A 16,180-nucleotide genomic window follows, 5' to 3' on the forward strand; every position below is an offset into this window, starting at 1 on the left:
ATTGGGAAAGCACTTATCATGTGCTAGGCCCTGTTCTGAGCACATTACCTTGGGGTCTCATTTGGTCCTCTTGGTCCCCCGTGAGTCATGGTTTTGTGACCCTCCTGGTTGTTAGGGTACATGGTGAGAAAATTGGCAAGGAAGGGTTTAGGGAGCCTCTCAAGGTCACGCAGCTGAGCCAGGCTTTGACCCTGTGATGTTAGCAAACCATGTGAGCAGGAATTAGGATATATGAAACACAAGCCCTATACAGAAGGCTCAGAGGACGTGGTGTTTCTGATCTGCAGAGAGCGTAGGAACCAGAGGACCGTGGAGACCCCTAGGTGATGCTATGTTCTAGATGTGACAGAATTGGTACAACCTGTGAAATCACAACAATATGACTTCTCTCACAAGACCCAAGTAAGACCACGCTAGTTAACATGCCAACATAGATGGGGAAATTTCACAAGACCCACCCCAAACGAAGAGCTGTAGGCAGTTAGTGGCTGTTAAAGGAGGAAAATCTGATTTCTCTAAGGATAAAGCCCCCTGAGAGGTTTCCCATTCTAAATGTATATGCAGCCTTAAACACATGTCCATATGGATATATATATCACAAAAATAATAATAGAATATATGTATAAAACAAAAATAATAATAGAAGTGGTCATGAATTCAAGATGGGACCAGAGACACAGGAGGAGTTGGAGGGGTGGAAGCGATGTAAATACAGTACTAACGTATGAAACGCTCAAAAATTATAATTTAAATTTTAAAAATGTGTCAGCAGAATGCCCCATTACAGGGAAGGGGAGCTGCTGCCTAAGGGGGGGGGCTGTAGCCTGCCTCTTCCCAGTTGACAGTGGGTCACCCCATCTGGCTCTCTGTGGCCTGCAGCTTCAGCACTTCCAAAGAAAGGCAGGCGTCCAGGAGCAAGCAGGGCAGGTAGTGTCTTCAAGAAGCACCACAGAAAGAAATCAGGGCAGGAGTCTAGCACCAGGAAGCTCAACTCTGCTCAGACTCCAACTGGCATGTGACTGGTCTCCTCCTTAGAACCTCCTTCCTGGCTTCTGCCTTCCTCTGATGTGACTTGGTTGGGGCGGGGGGCAGCACATGGCTTCCAGGCCATCTAGTATACTGCATATTTCGAGTCTGTAGTACTGGCCCCTGACCCTAAACTCCCTGTTAGAGGCAGGATGAATACAGTGGCTGCTAGAAACACACACTGAAGTGCAGGAATCCTGGAATGCTGCTGTTTCTGTTGGATTGGACCATAGCCCTCTCTATCCCTGCTACCATGTTAGGTGGGGTTTGGCTGTCCCTCAGAGGGGAGTATGGAGTGGGGGCTCAGCCATCAGGGAGAAGCAAAGGGGCTCTACTGAGGGTGCGATGGTCTTTGCATGGTGTGTGAAGTTCCAGATCTAAAGAGGAAGAGGTCCTTCAGTTCAGCATCCCTCCATCTCACTTGCATGTAGTTGGGAGATGTTTACTGAGTTCCTGGCATTGCTCCTTGCTGGAAACAGAGGCCACTTCTACTGGTCTCTGCCCTCAAGGTGCTCTAGGACTGATGGGAAGGTGGAGAGACAGATAGGTCATCGTCTATCGTGCACGATGGTGGGGTTGGAGACACGCACTGAGAAGCCTGGAAGGCTTTCAAGAGGAGGTGATTCAATCCTGGCTTCCTAGGTCACTGTACTAACCTCCTGAGTGACTCTGCCTCCCATCTCTGTCCCTCTAATTCCTGAACAGGCACTGCGTGCCTTGTTGCAGGCCCCATGCAGCACTTGGACAGGACAAACACTCTGTCTGCCAGGTGACGGCCCTCCTGCTTCTTCACCTGCTCTGTGCCCTCACTCCTTCTCCACCCAGGGCTTGCTGCTTCCTAGAATACATCTTGCATCATGCCCCTTCTGATCTCTGGGCTTTTGTGCTCCCTGGGCCCTTTGCCTGGAATTCCATTTCTCTGCTTGGCTTCCTTCTTCTTTCCTATCCTTAGGTGCCGGTTTAGATGCCAATGCCCATCTAAATTTGGTTTGCCGGTACTCTCAGGGCAGCTTGCAATAGCATTTTGCACATTCACCATCAGCCCCCTGTTAATTGTGTCTCTGCAGCCTGGGAGACATGCAAGGGGGAAGGACCAGGGGAGCACAGAGTGTCCAGGTACAAACTGTGATTCAGTCTATGTAAACGCAAACCCAGACTCCGTGTGGCTCTCTGTGTTTCTCATTTCCTCATGGGGACGGTCGGGAAGATCCTAGTCCCTCCCACAGAGCTGTGGTTTGGGTTGAATGAGTTAATGTATGGAAAGCACTTAAAACAGTGTCTGGTATATGGCAGGTTCTCAACAAACATTAGCTATCGTTATTATTTTTATATCCAGTGCTTAGAATAGTGCCCGACTCAATAAATATTTGATGATTGGTTGAGACACCTGGGGCTGAATCTCGAAAGGAGTTGAATAAGGTTGGTAAGAGGTAGAGCAGTGGCTGTGCTTGCTGGAATCACCTACTGGCTTTAAAAATCACTGGGCCCTAAGTTCTGTCCCCAGAGAGTCTAACTTCATCAGACCGGGAGTTGCTTGGCTGTTGAAGTTTTAGAACCTCCTGCGGCTTCAGATGCCAGCATTGAGAACTACAGAGGAAGGTCAACAAGGGTCCATGTCCCAAGCAGAGAGTGCATCCTGGCAGCTTTTCTGGGAAAAGGGGGAGCTGGATGGAGGGAGAGTGAAAAGTGAGGTTGGGGTGAATGGCCAAGTAACAGGCTGAGTGAAAGTTTACGTCAGACAGTTGGGACTCACAGCATTGCCCACAAACAGCAGGACAGTTCCCTTCTGGCAACTCAACCTTGCTAGCCTCAACTCAAAATCCTTCTGTTACTCACGGGCATCTCTGCTGAGCTCTTTGGCATGACATGGAGGGCCTTCCTGGGGCAGGCACTAGGGGTCAGGGTGCAAAGGATGTTCCATGCAGTGACAGCAATTCCAGACTAGGCTGGTACAGGGGGCGTAGAATCAGTCCCGGCCACCACTGTTCCTAGAAACAACCAAATTCAAAGTATGACACTCTGGGTTGATGGAAACCCATCTCAGGCCACAGACACTGGAAGGCCATGCTCTTTGGGCTCCAAGCCAAACTCCCAAGTGAAAGTAGGTGAATTCTGGATCTCCAATCCCTGAACCTGAGTAGTCAACCCCAAAGACCCTTCTAGCCTGCTTTCTTTCCTGACTTCACCCTGCTCTCCTGACCCTGGGGAGGAGAAGCTTCTGTAGGTCCACTTTTCTCTGCCTCCAAACTGGTACAGTTTGCAGCTTACATGACATCTGGAGACAGCTGCTTCAGTATCAGTTTATATATTTTCCCAGTCTCTGTCAGCTAGTCCTGGATGTTGCTCACACTTGCTGAACCCCAATTCCTGGTTACCAAGTGTATGTATCAGAGCTGCCTCTGGCTGGCAGAGTGGCTCTTATCAAAGTGACCCATGGCTTCCTTTGCTGAAGCATGCTGTCTGCCAGCCCTTGGAGGTAGCCCGCTATGGTTTCAATAGGAAACACTTCCCATGGGCTCATGGGTTTGAACCCTTAGCCCTCAGCAGATGGTGCTGCTTTGAGAAGTTGTGGACCCTTTCTGAGGTGGGGTCTAGCAGCTTTGAGGTTCAAAATAGCACCCCATTTCCTGTCCTGGATCTTCTTCCTGATCTGCCCAGATGTGAGCAAACAGCTGCACACTCTGCTGCTGGCAGCCTCTTGGCACCCTCCCTGGGGTGCCTTCCCCGTGGTGAGGACTGTATCCCCTCAAACTCTGAGTCACATTGCTTCTCTCTCAGTAGTTTCTTATCAAATATTAGATCACAGTGATGATATAAATAACTAAAACATCCCGTGGAGGGGATGTTCAACCTGGCCCTGCTGCTTGCTTGCTGGGTGACTTTGGACACCATTTGGCCTCCCTGTGCCTTAGTTCCTGCCATGGTTAGCTTTAATTGTCAGCTTGAGACAAGCTAGAATCACACTGGAAGGCAGTCTCAATGGAAGATTGTTCTGTTGGGTTGATGCGCAGGGATTGTCTTAACCGAAACGGGAAGGTCCAGCCCACTGTGAGTGTCACCATTCCCTAGCCAGGGGTCCTGGCTGGTGTCACAGTAGAGAAATAGAGCTGCGCACAGGCAAACAAGTGAGTGAGAGCAAATGCATTGGTCTCCGCTCTCCACTGTGAGTGTCTAACTGCTTAAAGCTCCTCAGCGTGCTGGGATGGGCTGTAACCTGGAATCGCATGCTGAAATAGATCTCTTTCTCCTCTAAGATTCTCTTTGTCAGGGTGTTTTTTTAATCACAGCAGCAGAGATGGAAATAGGGCAGTTTCCTTGTCTGTGGGAGGAGAGGTAGAAGCTCAGAATCACTTGGCCCTCGCACTTGCAGGGAATGGCAGCTGCTGTGGATAAGTGCTGAGCCTCCTGGCACAGAAAGGCTGCAAGACCCATGGCCACAGGCCAACTCCCATTTCCCAGGCAGAATCCCAGAGAGGAGATTCATAGAGCAGAATCACAATCCTTGTGTCCTAACCCGACTGTGGGAGGGTGTGTGGACTGTTTTCCTAAGAGACCTAGGCCAACCCGGGCCAAGGCCAAGACCATGGCCAGGGTTCAGATTTGACTGACACTGTCATCTGCTCACAGTTCCCTGAGGTGGGAGTCTGTAGCCTGTTGATTTTGTTCGCATTTTTTTGTTTTATGTATGAGGTGTTGTGTAGTCCAGGCTGACATCAACTCAATATACAGCCGAGGATGACCTTGAATTTTTGATCCTCCTGCCTCCACTTCACAAGTGCTGGAGTTACAGGAGGACGCTACCATGCCAAGCTTATGTAGGGCTGGGGATTGAACATGAGGCCTGGTGCATGGTAGACAAGTACTAGGCCAACTGAGCTACAGTTCCCGCGGCTAATGAGCAAAGGACAAAAGACCTATTCATGAGAGAGGTGACATGGAGGGAAAGGCTGACAGAGGAGAAAGAGACAGTGTTCACAGGTGAGGGACAAGGCAAGTCTTTAGCAGCTCACATGGCACCCATTCAGGCAGGCCATCTCCTGGCACCTCTGAGCACTACATCGTTGTGGATTTTCCAGCAGATCTTCAAGAATTCATTCATGAGGTCAAGTCCTGGGGATGCCTGCGGAAGCTGCTTCCCTCCTGCTGCCTCCAAAGCACCTCCTCATGAGTTGGTCATGTCTGCATGCTCATCCTCCAGACCTGCTCAGGTGGGGCTCCCAGAAGATCAAATAAGAAATTCGCACAAAATTCATGTCCTCATACTGTGGTGACTGGGCAGAGGGTGTAAACACACCTCTCTCAGGTCTTTTGTCCTCTCTAGCTCCGTGGCCATGTGTCCCTCATTTCCTCTGGAGTTGGAATTCAGAACAGGAATGAAAGGAAGCTGAGATTCAAGCCAGCTTTGCAAGGACCTTGTAAACAACATAATCCCTTGTACTTTTTAGGGGCTGTTTTAAGGGGCTTTCCTTCTGCCCCCTCTTTTAGCCAAAACAGCATCAGGAGGCCCTACCTCCTTGTTGCATCCTGCTAGTAGGTAGCAGTTGGAGACCATCATGTTGGTTTTCTGCTTAACTTTTGGGGGTGATGGAAGAGCCAAGGGGAGAGTGTCTCTTCTTTTCCTCATAGAGCCAAGGGATCCCAGGCCGCTCACAGCCCCACTCTTCCTCTTTCCCAGGAGTCTCAGAGGCAGACCGTGCATCCTGGCTGGTCTAGGAGTTTGTCTTACCCCCTCTGACCTTCTTCCCATATCTCACCTTCAAAAGGGTGGAAATGGGAGCTCCACAAGCCATAGTGTCTGGGACGGTAAATGAGCCTGATGTCCGAGCCTTCCTTCAAATGTGTATTTTTTTCTCTCTGGGCAGCAACATGACAAACGCCAAGGTGTATTGTTGAGGGGACTCCAAGGGTTGGCCTTGAGCTTCACGCCTTCTGTTAGATCGCTGTGGCAAGCTATGGTACATTCTATTATTTTTAGGCTACATTTTCCTAGCTCTTTTTGTGTGCGCACATATGTTCATGCGTGTGTGAGAGCACAAATGCATGGGTGTGGGTGTCGGAGGACGGCTGGAGGGAGCTGTTCTTTCCTTCCACACATGGGTTCTGGAATGGAACTCAGGGCAACAGGCCGTGCAGCAGGGACCTTTACTCCATGAGCCATGGCTTTTGTGGGAAGAGTGTGGTATTCCCTCAAACTACAGGTCAAGACTCTGTCTTAGAGTTAAAGAAGCTGCAAACCTTCAGATCAGTCTTCTTGAGGCTTCTCTTTGAACACGCCAAAGCTAGACTGTGTATTTCTGTCTCAGACAGAGCCTTGACCCAGGTCTGCCTGGTGCCATCAGAAAGCCAGCATGCGGGAGGACACTGTGTGGCACTGACGGTGGAGATGGCTGTCACGGTCATATCTAGGGTGGGGCCCTGGTTATTCGAGAGTGAAGAGGCCTGTACTACAGGTTCCTGTAGGTCATAGAGATGGTTGTCCAGGTTGTGGTATGTAGTGACGCTCTGGTGGTACCGGAGGTAGAGGTGACTACCGTGTACTGGTGTATGGTGGTTCTGCCCATTCTGGTGGTGAAGACGACTGCTGTGATCACATAGCTTAGGGTGGGGTTGTGTTGCACTGATGGGCAGATGACTGTCACGGTCATGGTGTAGCCTAGGGTACCAACTGTGCTGATGGAGGGGTTGGCTGCAGTGCTCATGGTATCTGGTAAGGCTCTGATTGCACTGAGAGTGGAGACAGGCTGGAGGCTGGGTGTCTGCTTGCAGGGAGAAGATGGATGGTGCTATCTTGGTATAGGATGGAATTCTGATTGCGTGAGGGTGACCATGGCTGTCCTGGTCATGGTGTAAGGTGGTATTCTGATCATATTGATGATTAGACAGCTAGAATGGCTGTAGTTAGGATAAGGCTCTGATTGCACTGATGGAGGAAATGGCAGTGGGGCCAGCTCCTGATTGCAGCGACGGTAGGAACAGCTGTGGGCAGGGCAGGGTTCTGCTGGCACTGATGGTGGAGGTTGCTGTGTGGTCACGGTGCACGGTGTGTGTCTTTGGAGTAACCAGGTGAGGACGTGAGCTGGCAGGTGGTGTCCATGGTAACCACGGGGACGGTGAGGGCAGGGAAGGCTATGAGGACAAGGCTGGAGATTATGTGGGGATTGTTGCTCCCTGATTTCTATTCTTGTTTCTTGATGTTCTGGGAGATGAGGCAGTTTGTGACATGCTTCCAGGCTCATGGCAGATGCCTTGTGCCCAGAGGGGGAGGCTGCCGTGTGGGACTCTGCCGTTTCCACCATAGTCTTTGCTTCGGCTTAGCACCGGCTTAGACACAGAGGAGAAGGCTTGAACAAGCAACAGGTGATGTTCAGCCCTACAGAAACCCCCCCAAACCATGGATCCCCAAGGGCTTTACATCATGATAAATGACTGTAGATTGACAGGAAGCCTTGGCAGCTCTGGCTTTATGAGCTTCCCCCCATGAGAAGTGAGGACCCTGGAGGGAAACCCCCCAAGAACTCCTTGGCTTGAGATGTGCCCCTACTGCTGTCCTTGTGAATCTGAGAGAGAGAGAGAGAGAGAGAGAGAGAGAGAGAGAGAGAGAGAGAGAGAACATCAAACGGAGAGATGAGCCTGAGCCTGGCATACCTCAGTGGGTATTCTGTAGGCATGCAGGGAGGAAGTTGTTATCCAGGTGAGCCCACTTGCCAGCCAAAGGTAACTCCAGAGGAAATGGGTGGGGCCAGAAGACAGATAGTGGGTAGGCGGCATTTCAGCAAAACCTGGAAGCAGATCTTAGTGAGATGTCTCTACGGCTTCCTCCTACACAAATATACACACATACAGGATAGACAGTCTCAAACTCACCTGCAGCTCCTGGAAGGACATGGCCAGGGGCAAGCCCACACCAGGTCTCTTGGGGTTAATGGAGTGTGTGTGTATGTGTGTGTGTGTGTGTGTGTGTGTGTGTGTGTGTGTGTGTGTGTGTGTGCACATGCCTTGGCACGCACAATAGAGACTTTCTAGCTGGTCTCTAGGGAAGCCTCTATCTTAAAACAGTGACAGAAATAGGCGTGCGTGTTTTTAGAGGCTCCTCTAGCTGGTTACTATGAGCATGCTGGCAGGACCACAGGCCTTGTGCCTGCTGCTTCTCCAGTGCCCATGGGCTCTTCAGGCCTCAAGAGCAGCACTGGAGGCTCCTGTAAGTCTGACCCTGGCTGGGGCCGCAGCATGCTGGGAAAAGAGCCCCTCTCCACCCTAGGCGGACCCTGTTTCCACTGTGGCCATGAATTGGGAATATTCTTTTCACTCCCTTCTTGTCCCCCGCTCTGCTCTCGCCCACCCCTGTCCTGTTCACCTGGCCAATCCTGCAGTCTACTGTCTGCCCAGAGCATCAGCTCCAGGTGCAGACAGATAATATCTGCTGTACGAAACCATGGTGAATGAGAGGTGGATTGGGGCATGGTCTGGGGCTTCAGTGTCTGTCGGTGCTCTTCGTCTTTGACTGGGAGCCCGCTGCAAAGCCCCGGGATTTACTCAGTTGGTAAAGTGCTTGCCTTGCAAACATGAGAATCTGAATTTGATCCCCAAGATCTCACAGAGGAAAAAAGCCAGATGTGCAGATTTGTAATCTAAGAGTGAAGAGGCGGAGACAGGAGGATCCCTGAAGCCAGCCAGCTAACCTAGCCTAAGTAAAGAGAGTTTCCAGGCCTGTTAGAGGCTCTGTGTCAAAAGAGGGTGACGGCGACGGTGGTAGGATGGTACCTGAGGAATGACACTCAAGCTAGTCCTCCGACCTCCACATATACATGCATGCATATGCACAGGCATCTACATACACACATGCACCACACATTCCAGAACACACATGCGTAAACATATACATGAGAACTCAAACCATACATACAATACTTACAAATCCCCAAGGCATGTTAATGGAAACAAGAGTCTGTTAGCAGGATCCTTGTTGAGCATAGTGTCTTTGTTCTGGGCTCTACTGCCTGTCCTGTCCTTTCAGCATGCTGCTCATAACCCACTGAATCAATCCCATGACCACTAATGGGTCATAGGCCATGGTATGATAAGCTCTGCTTGGAGATAAGGGACAGATGCAGTGGGCTGGGTGTGGGAGAGCCTGTCTCTTCCAGCTTGGGTCAGGAGGAAACATTTCCTTCCCTGGACGCATCTTCAGCTCCATTGACGCAGTGTTTTTGCAGCCTCTTTGCCCATGCAAGTAAGGCTCTGGCCATCTCTGTCCCTAGTTTCCTTGAAGCTGCTGCTCATGATTTCTGAAAGGCTACCTCTGACCCATCTACCAGGAATGGTGATTCAATCAGTGAAGACTCTGGGCTCAGTCCCGAAGAGCCTATAGGACTTACAGCTCTGGATCTCTGGAAGGGTTGGCCACAGCTGTGGCTCAGGCGACTGGTTGGAGCATCATCTGTAAGGGTTCAGATGCTGGGAGCTTGTGGGTGCAGAGAACGCCTAGGCTGCGATTCCTTCAACTCAGAGACTTATTTAGCAACCTCTATGTGTCCCGTGATGTGAGCAATGTTAAAACCACAGAGTTCTACCACAAGTTAATATTTATTGGTTTCCTCTGAGGAGCTCTTTCTGGGTTAATCAGGGCAATGCAGGGGTAAGGGGATGAGGTTCTTGGTCTCCAGGAGCTGACAGTCTAGGGTAGAGAAAGACTGTGGACATATGGCAAAACTTTGCTCCATGGCCTTTGGAGGGTACTTGGGAGGTAGAGAGGATGAAGGTGGCCCATCTACACAGCTGCTTGCACAGGCAGCGTTGGGAAGGACAGCAGCAAGGGTTACATGATGGATCTGTGTCTAAGAGCAGGGAAGTCTTCCCAGGCAGGGGCTGGGAATCTGCAGTGTCAGAGGACAGGTTAAACGCCTCTCAGTCTGAGGAATGGTGTGGGCAGAGAGGGATCAGACAACCAAGGGAGGGATGAGGAGGGCAAGTGTAAAAGAACACATTTGCTTACACACACACACACACACACACACACACACACACACACACACACACACAGCCCTAATACCCTTCTGGGACTTTTGCTCCTTTGCTGATCTCCAAGGCTTGACAACTTCTCAGGATGGAAAGCCAGTTAGGTATTATCAGGGGATTAGCTGGGTATTAGCCCCAGGGCCCAGGTAGTCACCTCTCCCACATTAAGCTGCCACCCAACTTCTCCAAGGGCTATTGTGGCCTTGGGAGTCTCTGCCTGATCGGTAGCTGGGGATTCCAAGAGGCAGGGTGTCACATCCACCACACAGGATCAGCTCTAGGCAGGATTTACAGCGGCAGGAGTGATAAACTAAACTCCAATAATGTCTCAAGCAGTGGCATCTGGCTATGCGCTGAGAGCTGCGGCCTGTAATGGCTTCACTTAGGAGTCCTGATTTACAGAGTCTTCCGGAAGCCTCCAGCCTAGCGCTTTGCAGGAGAGCATTTACAGGCTGACCCTTCCCCACCAAGGCAACTGCTCCTTCAGTGCTGGAAAAAAACATGCAGAAAACACCATAGCACCTCTGCATCCCACCTCACCCTTGTCGGAGGTTTCACCCTCCTTTCCATGACCCCTCCCCTCAGTCTTGATCTGTTGAACAGACAACATTGTTTCTCTGTTCCTCAGCTTCCACATCACCACCTCATAATGGCTTTCAGGGACATGAAAGGACAGAATTTTACAACCATTTACTGATTCCGACGCCAAGCCAACCCTTTCTCCTTCTACCAGGCTCCCAACTCCCCGGGTCCCAGGCCTCTCTCTAACCCGCTCCATCTTCCTCTGACCCACTAGCACCCTCCCCCACCCTCAGCTTACTGACTGGAAAGCCTGGAGAGTGGGGTGGCTCCAGCTGCTCCTCCTCTCTCCCCGGGGTGGAGGGTGGGGAGCTGTGTCAGATCTCCTCAAGCCTGAAGCTTTTAGCACAGTGGCAAAGACCTCCTACAATCCAGGAAGGAGAGCTAACCTGTTCCCTCAACAGCCGCAGAGTCGCATGCAGCCCTGAGGATCAATGTCCCTTCTACTCTGTGGGGACTCAGGGTTTGGCTGCAGCTGCCTACCTCAGGGAGAGGGACCTGGGCTAGAGAAGACCGTTGGAAAGTTTCCCTGGTGTCAGTTCCCTTTCTTGATGCTGTGACATAATACTTGACAAAAATAAGGGAGAAAGGGTTTATTTGGCTCACAATTCTAGATTACAGTCCATCATTGGGGATCATCAAGGTGGTAGAAACTTAAGAAACTAGGTCCCATCATACCCATAGTCAAGAGTAGGAAGCAATGAATGCATGAATCTTGCTTTCTCCAGTCCTACAGAGCTCAGATTTCCTCCTAGGGAATGCTGCTGCCCATAATGGGCAGGTCTCCCACCTAATACCATGAAGATGATCTCTTCTGGACATGCCCACGGGCCAAACTGTTCTAGATAGTCCCTCCTTGAGCTCTCTTCCCAAGTGATTCCAGCTTGCATGACGTTGACAACTCAAGCTAACCACTGCAACTGTGGTCCCCAGAAACCTCAGGTACAAACATCAAAACCCTACCAAGTGGGAGGCTCCTTTCCAGCTCTCCATGAGCAGTCGTGGGGTAGCCATAGACACCCTATTGCAGGTCTTCATCACTCATGGTTGGGTACTTCCTTTTTTAGGTAACTGGATAAGTAAATTCTTGCCCCAAATTCAGAAATGACATAACATAACTCTTGGGGATTCTACTGGAAATGTCCTCCATGCAATGAGGTAGGATGGCCACCAGTGAGTCATCAGCAATGTGGACTTAGAGCTAACTGAGCAGTAAGTCTTGCCCTTCATTCCTTAGAAAATGTTAATGCTCTTAACCTAGGAAGTTTTTAGGAGTGAGGTCTACCAACAACCCCGTTTAGGACTGGGGATGCATCTCAGAGGTGCAGCGCTTGCCTGGCATGTACAAGGGCCTCGGTTTAATCCCCAGGACTGCATTAACAAATCAGCCTCATTTAAAAGAAGAGGTACAGAAAGGCCAGGGAACTTGCTCAAAGCTGCACAACAATCTGGACTGGCACACTTACCCAAGGTATAGAAGCATCCTTGAGCCTTCAGGATCTACTATCTCCCTGCTTCTGGCCCTGCTACCCCAGCTTAGATTCATAATGCATTCTCCTTGGTATTTGAAGGACTTTAGGGTTTCAGGACTCCAGACAAAGACTTGTACTCAGGAAGGCTGGGTCCCTGGGGACTACAGAAGTGCTGGATAACCACCAAGCAGGAGGGAGCCTGGGAGGCCCATCTGATGTTCCTGGCTCCTCCCAGCTGCTCAGCATCCCAGTTTAGAGCACCCCAGTTTATAACCATGAGGTCAGCTCTAGAGCCATCAAGCCATCATCAAGAGAGTGCATGGCTTTCCAGGAAGCTTTGGTGAGTGGAGTAGGTAAAGTTTGAAGAGAGTAAACAGCTGGTCAAAGTAGCCAGAGCAAGGCAGGTATGTTTAGGACAGAACTCCAGCCTTACTCTACTGCTGTCCAGAAAATTATCCTGGTCTTTGGTAAGCCTCTTCTTCGGATGCTCACTGACTTAGAAAATCGGGGGGAAAAAAAATCATTCTCTGTGTAAGCCACTTGGCATTAAGTAGGTCAGACTCTGAAAGGACAAGGTCAAGAGCATGTGTGGGTGGGACGGGTCATCCTGAGCCGGTTGGACTAGCCTCTCCGAGCTGTCTGCTCCATGTAGAAGGCTTCCTCTGTGCCAGAGATTCCCAGGCTTGAGGAAGGTAAAGCTGGTGCAGAGCAAATGGAGGAAGGTTGGTGAGTTCAAGGCCCTGGAGTTGAGCCTAAGGACGACTCTCCTGAGTCCACTAACAGTGCTCCCTGCACCCTGGGGCAGCAGCAGGAGTTTGCTCACTCTGCCTGCCTCTGACTGTGACCCCTCCGGATGGGGCAGAGACAGCTCCTGAGTGGCAGCCACCCGCCCCTCTGGATCGATATTTCTGAGGGAATTTTCTTACATCCTGCCAGCTTGTCTCACATGTGCAGGGGCTGATGGGGGAAGGGGCTACTTCCCCTTACCCTGTTGAGGTCATCTCCGGAGAAGAGAGCAGAGTATGGGCACCTGCCCCCCTCCAGGCCCAGCCTCCAACTCTCCTCAGAGTGACCTCATTGTCCAGGCTCCTTGGAGGGGTGGAGGGTGGGCCGGCTGAAGTGCAGCCCACTCTTCAGCTTGCCCTTGGAGCAATGTTGGGGAGCAGGCAGGAGGGGCCCCCAGCAGAGTGCTTAGAGTGCTTTTAATTATACTTGCCTTTTTTAATGCCGGCAGGGACAATGAGTTATAGTCCCAGGAAAAGGAGAATCCAGGGGAAATGCTTTAATCAAGTGTAGAGGGGAGGGCTGAGTTACGGTGGGATGTCAGAGGGAACTTTCCGCACCATGCAAGGCAAAGGGTTTTTTAAAAAATTACAATTATAGTTAATTATACATGATGTGAAACGGTTTTGTTAGACACAGAAGGTCGCCCTTACCGCCTGCTTTGGCTGTGGAGACCATTGAGCTCGTGGGCTGCCTTATTGTGGGGTGATTTTAAACCAAGAAAGCGGCTAGGTGGAGAACGGGGAAGGGTGGAAGATCAGTCGGTCAAAGTGAGGACAGGAGGCACTCTGCAGATGGAAGAGGAGGAGAGAGGAGGGAGCGTGGAAACCAGGCAGGCTTCAGCGCTTCGGCCCCTCATCTGATCTGGGGCATCAGTTTGCTCATCTGTGCAAGGCAGGGCTCCCCGGAGTGCAACAGCTGGAGTGCCAAGGTGTGACCCGGAGGGGCTGAGCTGTCACGGAGTTCACGGTCCCGTGAATTAATGGCGGCTCTTAAGAAACAAGGCGGCCAAATAAGCAAATAAACAAAAAGAGCCTGTTTCCTCCTGCTCCCCATCAGTGTCAGTTTGTCCTTCAGGGAAGTAGCCTGCCTCTCCATCTTTGCACCTGCTGTCTTCATAGCTTTCATTCATTTAGCTTCCCACACCCATTCATCTACCCAGTCACTCTTCCACCATCCTCCGCACTCATCAGTCCATCCACACATCTGTCTGCCCCATTCATACACCCAGTCATCTACCTATCCGTCTACCTCACCAATCTTCTATCAACTACTCCATCTTTCCATGTATTGGCTCCATCCACCCATCCACTGACCTATCCATCCCCGCATCCATCTATCCATCTACCACATTCATCATGTACTCATCCAGGCATCTCACCATCTCTCGAGTTCTGGCTTGCTCTTAGGTAGAACCAAGGTAGGGAGGCCAGCTTTTCAGGAGGTTCCAAAAGAGTGACCCTCAGTGTGGGTACCAACTTTGTTCACTAGACAGAGATCTCCAAGACCGAGACAACACCAGAGCCAAGTCCAGGGTTCACTTAATGTGCCTGTTCGTGGATACACTTTCCTTTTTCTTTGGTATGTCACAGATCATTTCCTCCCTCTTTGCAGGGGCATGAGAGGAAGAAGCAGGGGTTTGCATTCCCAAGTGACAGCAATGGGCCAGTCTGTGGAAAGGCCTGCTGTGTAGTTGGGGATGGCAGCTGAGGATGGTTGTTCCTCTGAAAATCTGAAAGAAGGAATGTCTGCCTGAAGCCATTGAGAGAAGGCTACCGTGGATACTCAGGGCTAGAAGGGTGTGTGTTCACTGTAGTCTGTGGGAAAAGCAGGAGCAGGAAGTATAAATCCAGAGTTCCAGCTTGCTTTGGCTTCTGCTTCCTAACAGAGAGCGCCACATCCCATCCATCTACAGAGTTAAACGTAAATCCACATGCTGGGTGTTCCACAGCCTCCTGTAACTCTAGTTCTCTGGCTCTGATACCCTCTTCTGACTTCTGAAGGCATCTGCATGCCTGTGGTGCACATCACCCCACACAGATGCACACACATACACATAAAATAAAAATAAATACATCGTTAAATGCACTGTGGAGCAGCCTTGCCTTCAGAGGTCTTCCTGTCCGGGACCCAGTGGGGAAATTCCTCTCTTGTTACAAAGTGTCACAAAGTTCCCATTCCCCAAGATGCCTGGTGTGTAAAATGTTTCTGTCAGAGTTTTAGGTTTTCATTTGATGTGACTGTTTCCATCACTGCTTTGAGCTCTTTGACTGTTGTTATATTTATTTTCTCCTGTGTATGTTTTGTTGATTATTAAAAGAAAACTGACTGTGCTGCTACACCCACTTCTTTACTTATTAAATCCAGTCTACATTGACTGATATTTACCATGGCTAAACCTCCTTAAACAGTCAGATGGCAGATACAGCCTTAGCCTCAACAGGCGTCTTTGTCCTAGGGATGCAGGGTAATTAGAAACCAGAAATGTCAGAGGCAAGCAACCCAGGGTCTCTGCCCAACAGGCAGGAGACAGAAGAGGAGGGCAAATGGGGAGGGGAGAGGTGCTGCCTTTGGCAGAAAGTGTGAGCTGAGGGTGTGGCCCTCTCCTGAGAACCAGGGAAGCATCAGCCAGGACTGAAGAGAATCTTTGCTTGTTGGGTAACTCACGTGTTAATTGCATGACTTAAGGATGGAGGTGTCTCTAGTGAAGATGAACAAGAATGGAATAAGAAGACTCCAATGCAGAATTATTCTAGTCCAGAAAATCCCACAGCAGGAATTCTGTTGGTTCATTTTAAAGGATACTTACAAAGAAAGATGGGAAGGAACATGCAAACAATAAAAACTAGTTGCTAGGCTAGGGTGTGTTTTTCTTTCATTTTCAAAAAAATAATTTAATCAGTGTGTGTGTGTGTGTGTGTGTGTGTGTGTGTGTGTGTGTGTGTGTGTGTGTGTGTTTGCATATATGTGGAGGTCAGAGGACCTAAGTCAGTTCTCTTTACCATGTGAGTCCCAGAAATCAAACCTGGGCTTGGCCATAAGTGTCTTTACTCTCTGAACCATCATGCTGGCCTAAGAAATATTTTTAAGTAAGAAAGAAAAGCTCAAATGATTTGGGGGCTTTACCAACTTATGCTTTGTATTTTGATTATCTGATGTTCTTTGCTGCAGGTGTGACTTGGCATGAATGTGTCTCTTGTTCACAGTGGTATACTTAACCTGGGGGATGACATGTGTAAATCCCATGTGGCTGTGTCTGCTTCAGTTTCTACAGATGACAAGAGCAGATATAAAATTGTCTTAAC

The 16,180-nt window shown here is 50.1% G+C and overlaps 1 protein-coding gene across 2 annotated transcripts in view; it reads left to right on the forward strand.

Annotated features, from left to right (window-relative positions):
* Positions 1–16,180, forward strand: part of Lrfn2 (leucine rich repeat and fibronectin type III domain containing 2) — a 162,202-nt gene that overhangs the window by 12,750 nt on the left and 133,272 nt on the right. The gene's annotated exons all lie outside the window — the stretch shown is intronic.

The sequence above is a fragment of the Peromyscus californicus genome, unplaced genomic scaffold (assembly GCF_007827085.1).
Source record: "Peromyscus californicus insignis strain IS unplaced genomic scaffold, ASM782708v3 Scaffold_19__1_contigs__length_69161282, whole genome shotgun sequence".
Classification (NCBI taxonomy): domain Eukaryota; kingdom Metazoa; phylum Chordata; class Mammalia; order Rodentia; family Cricetidae; genus Peromyscus; species Peromyscus californicus.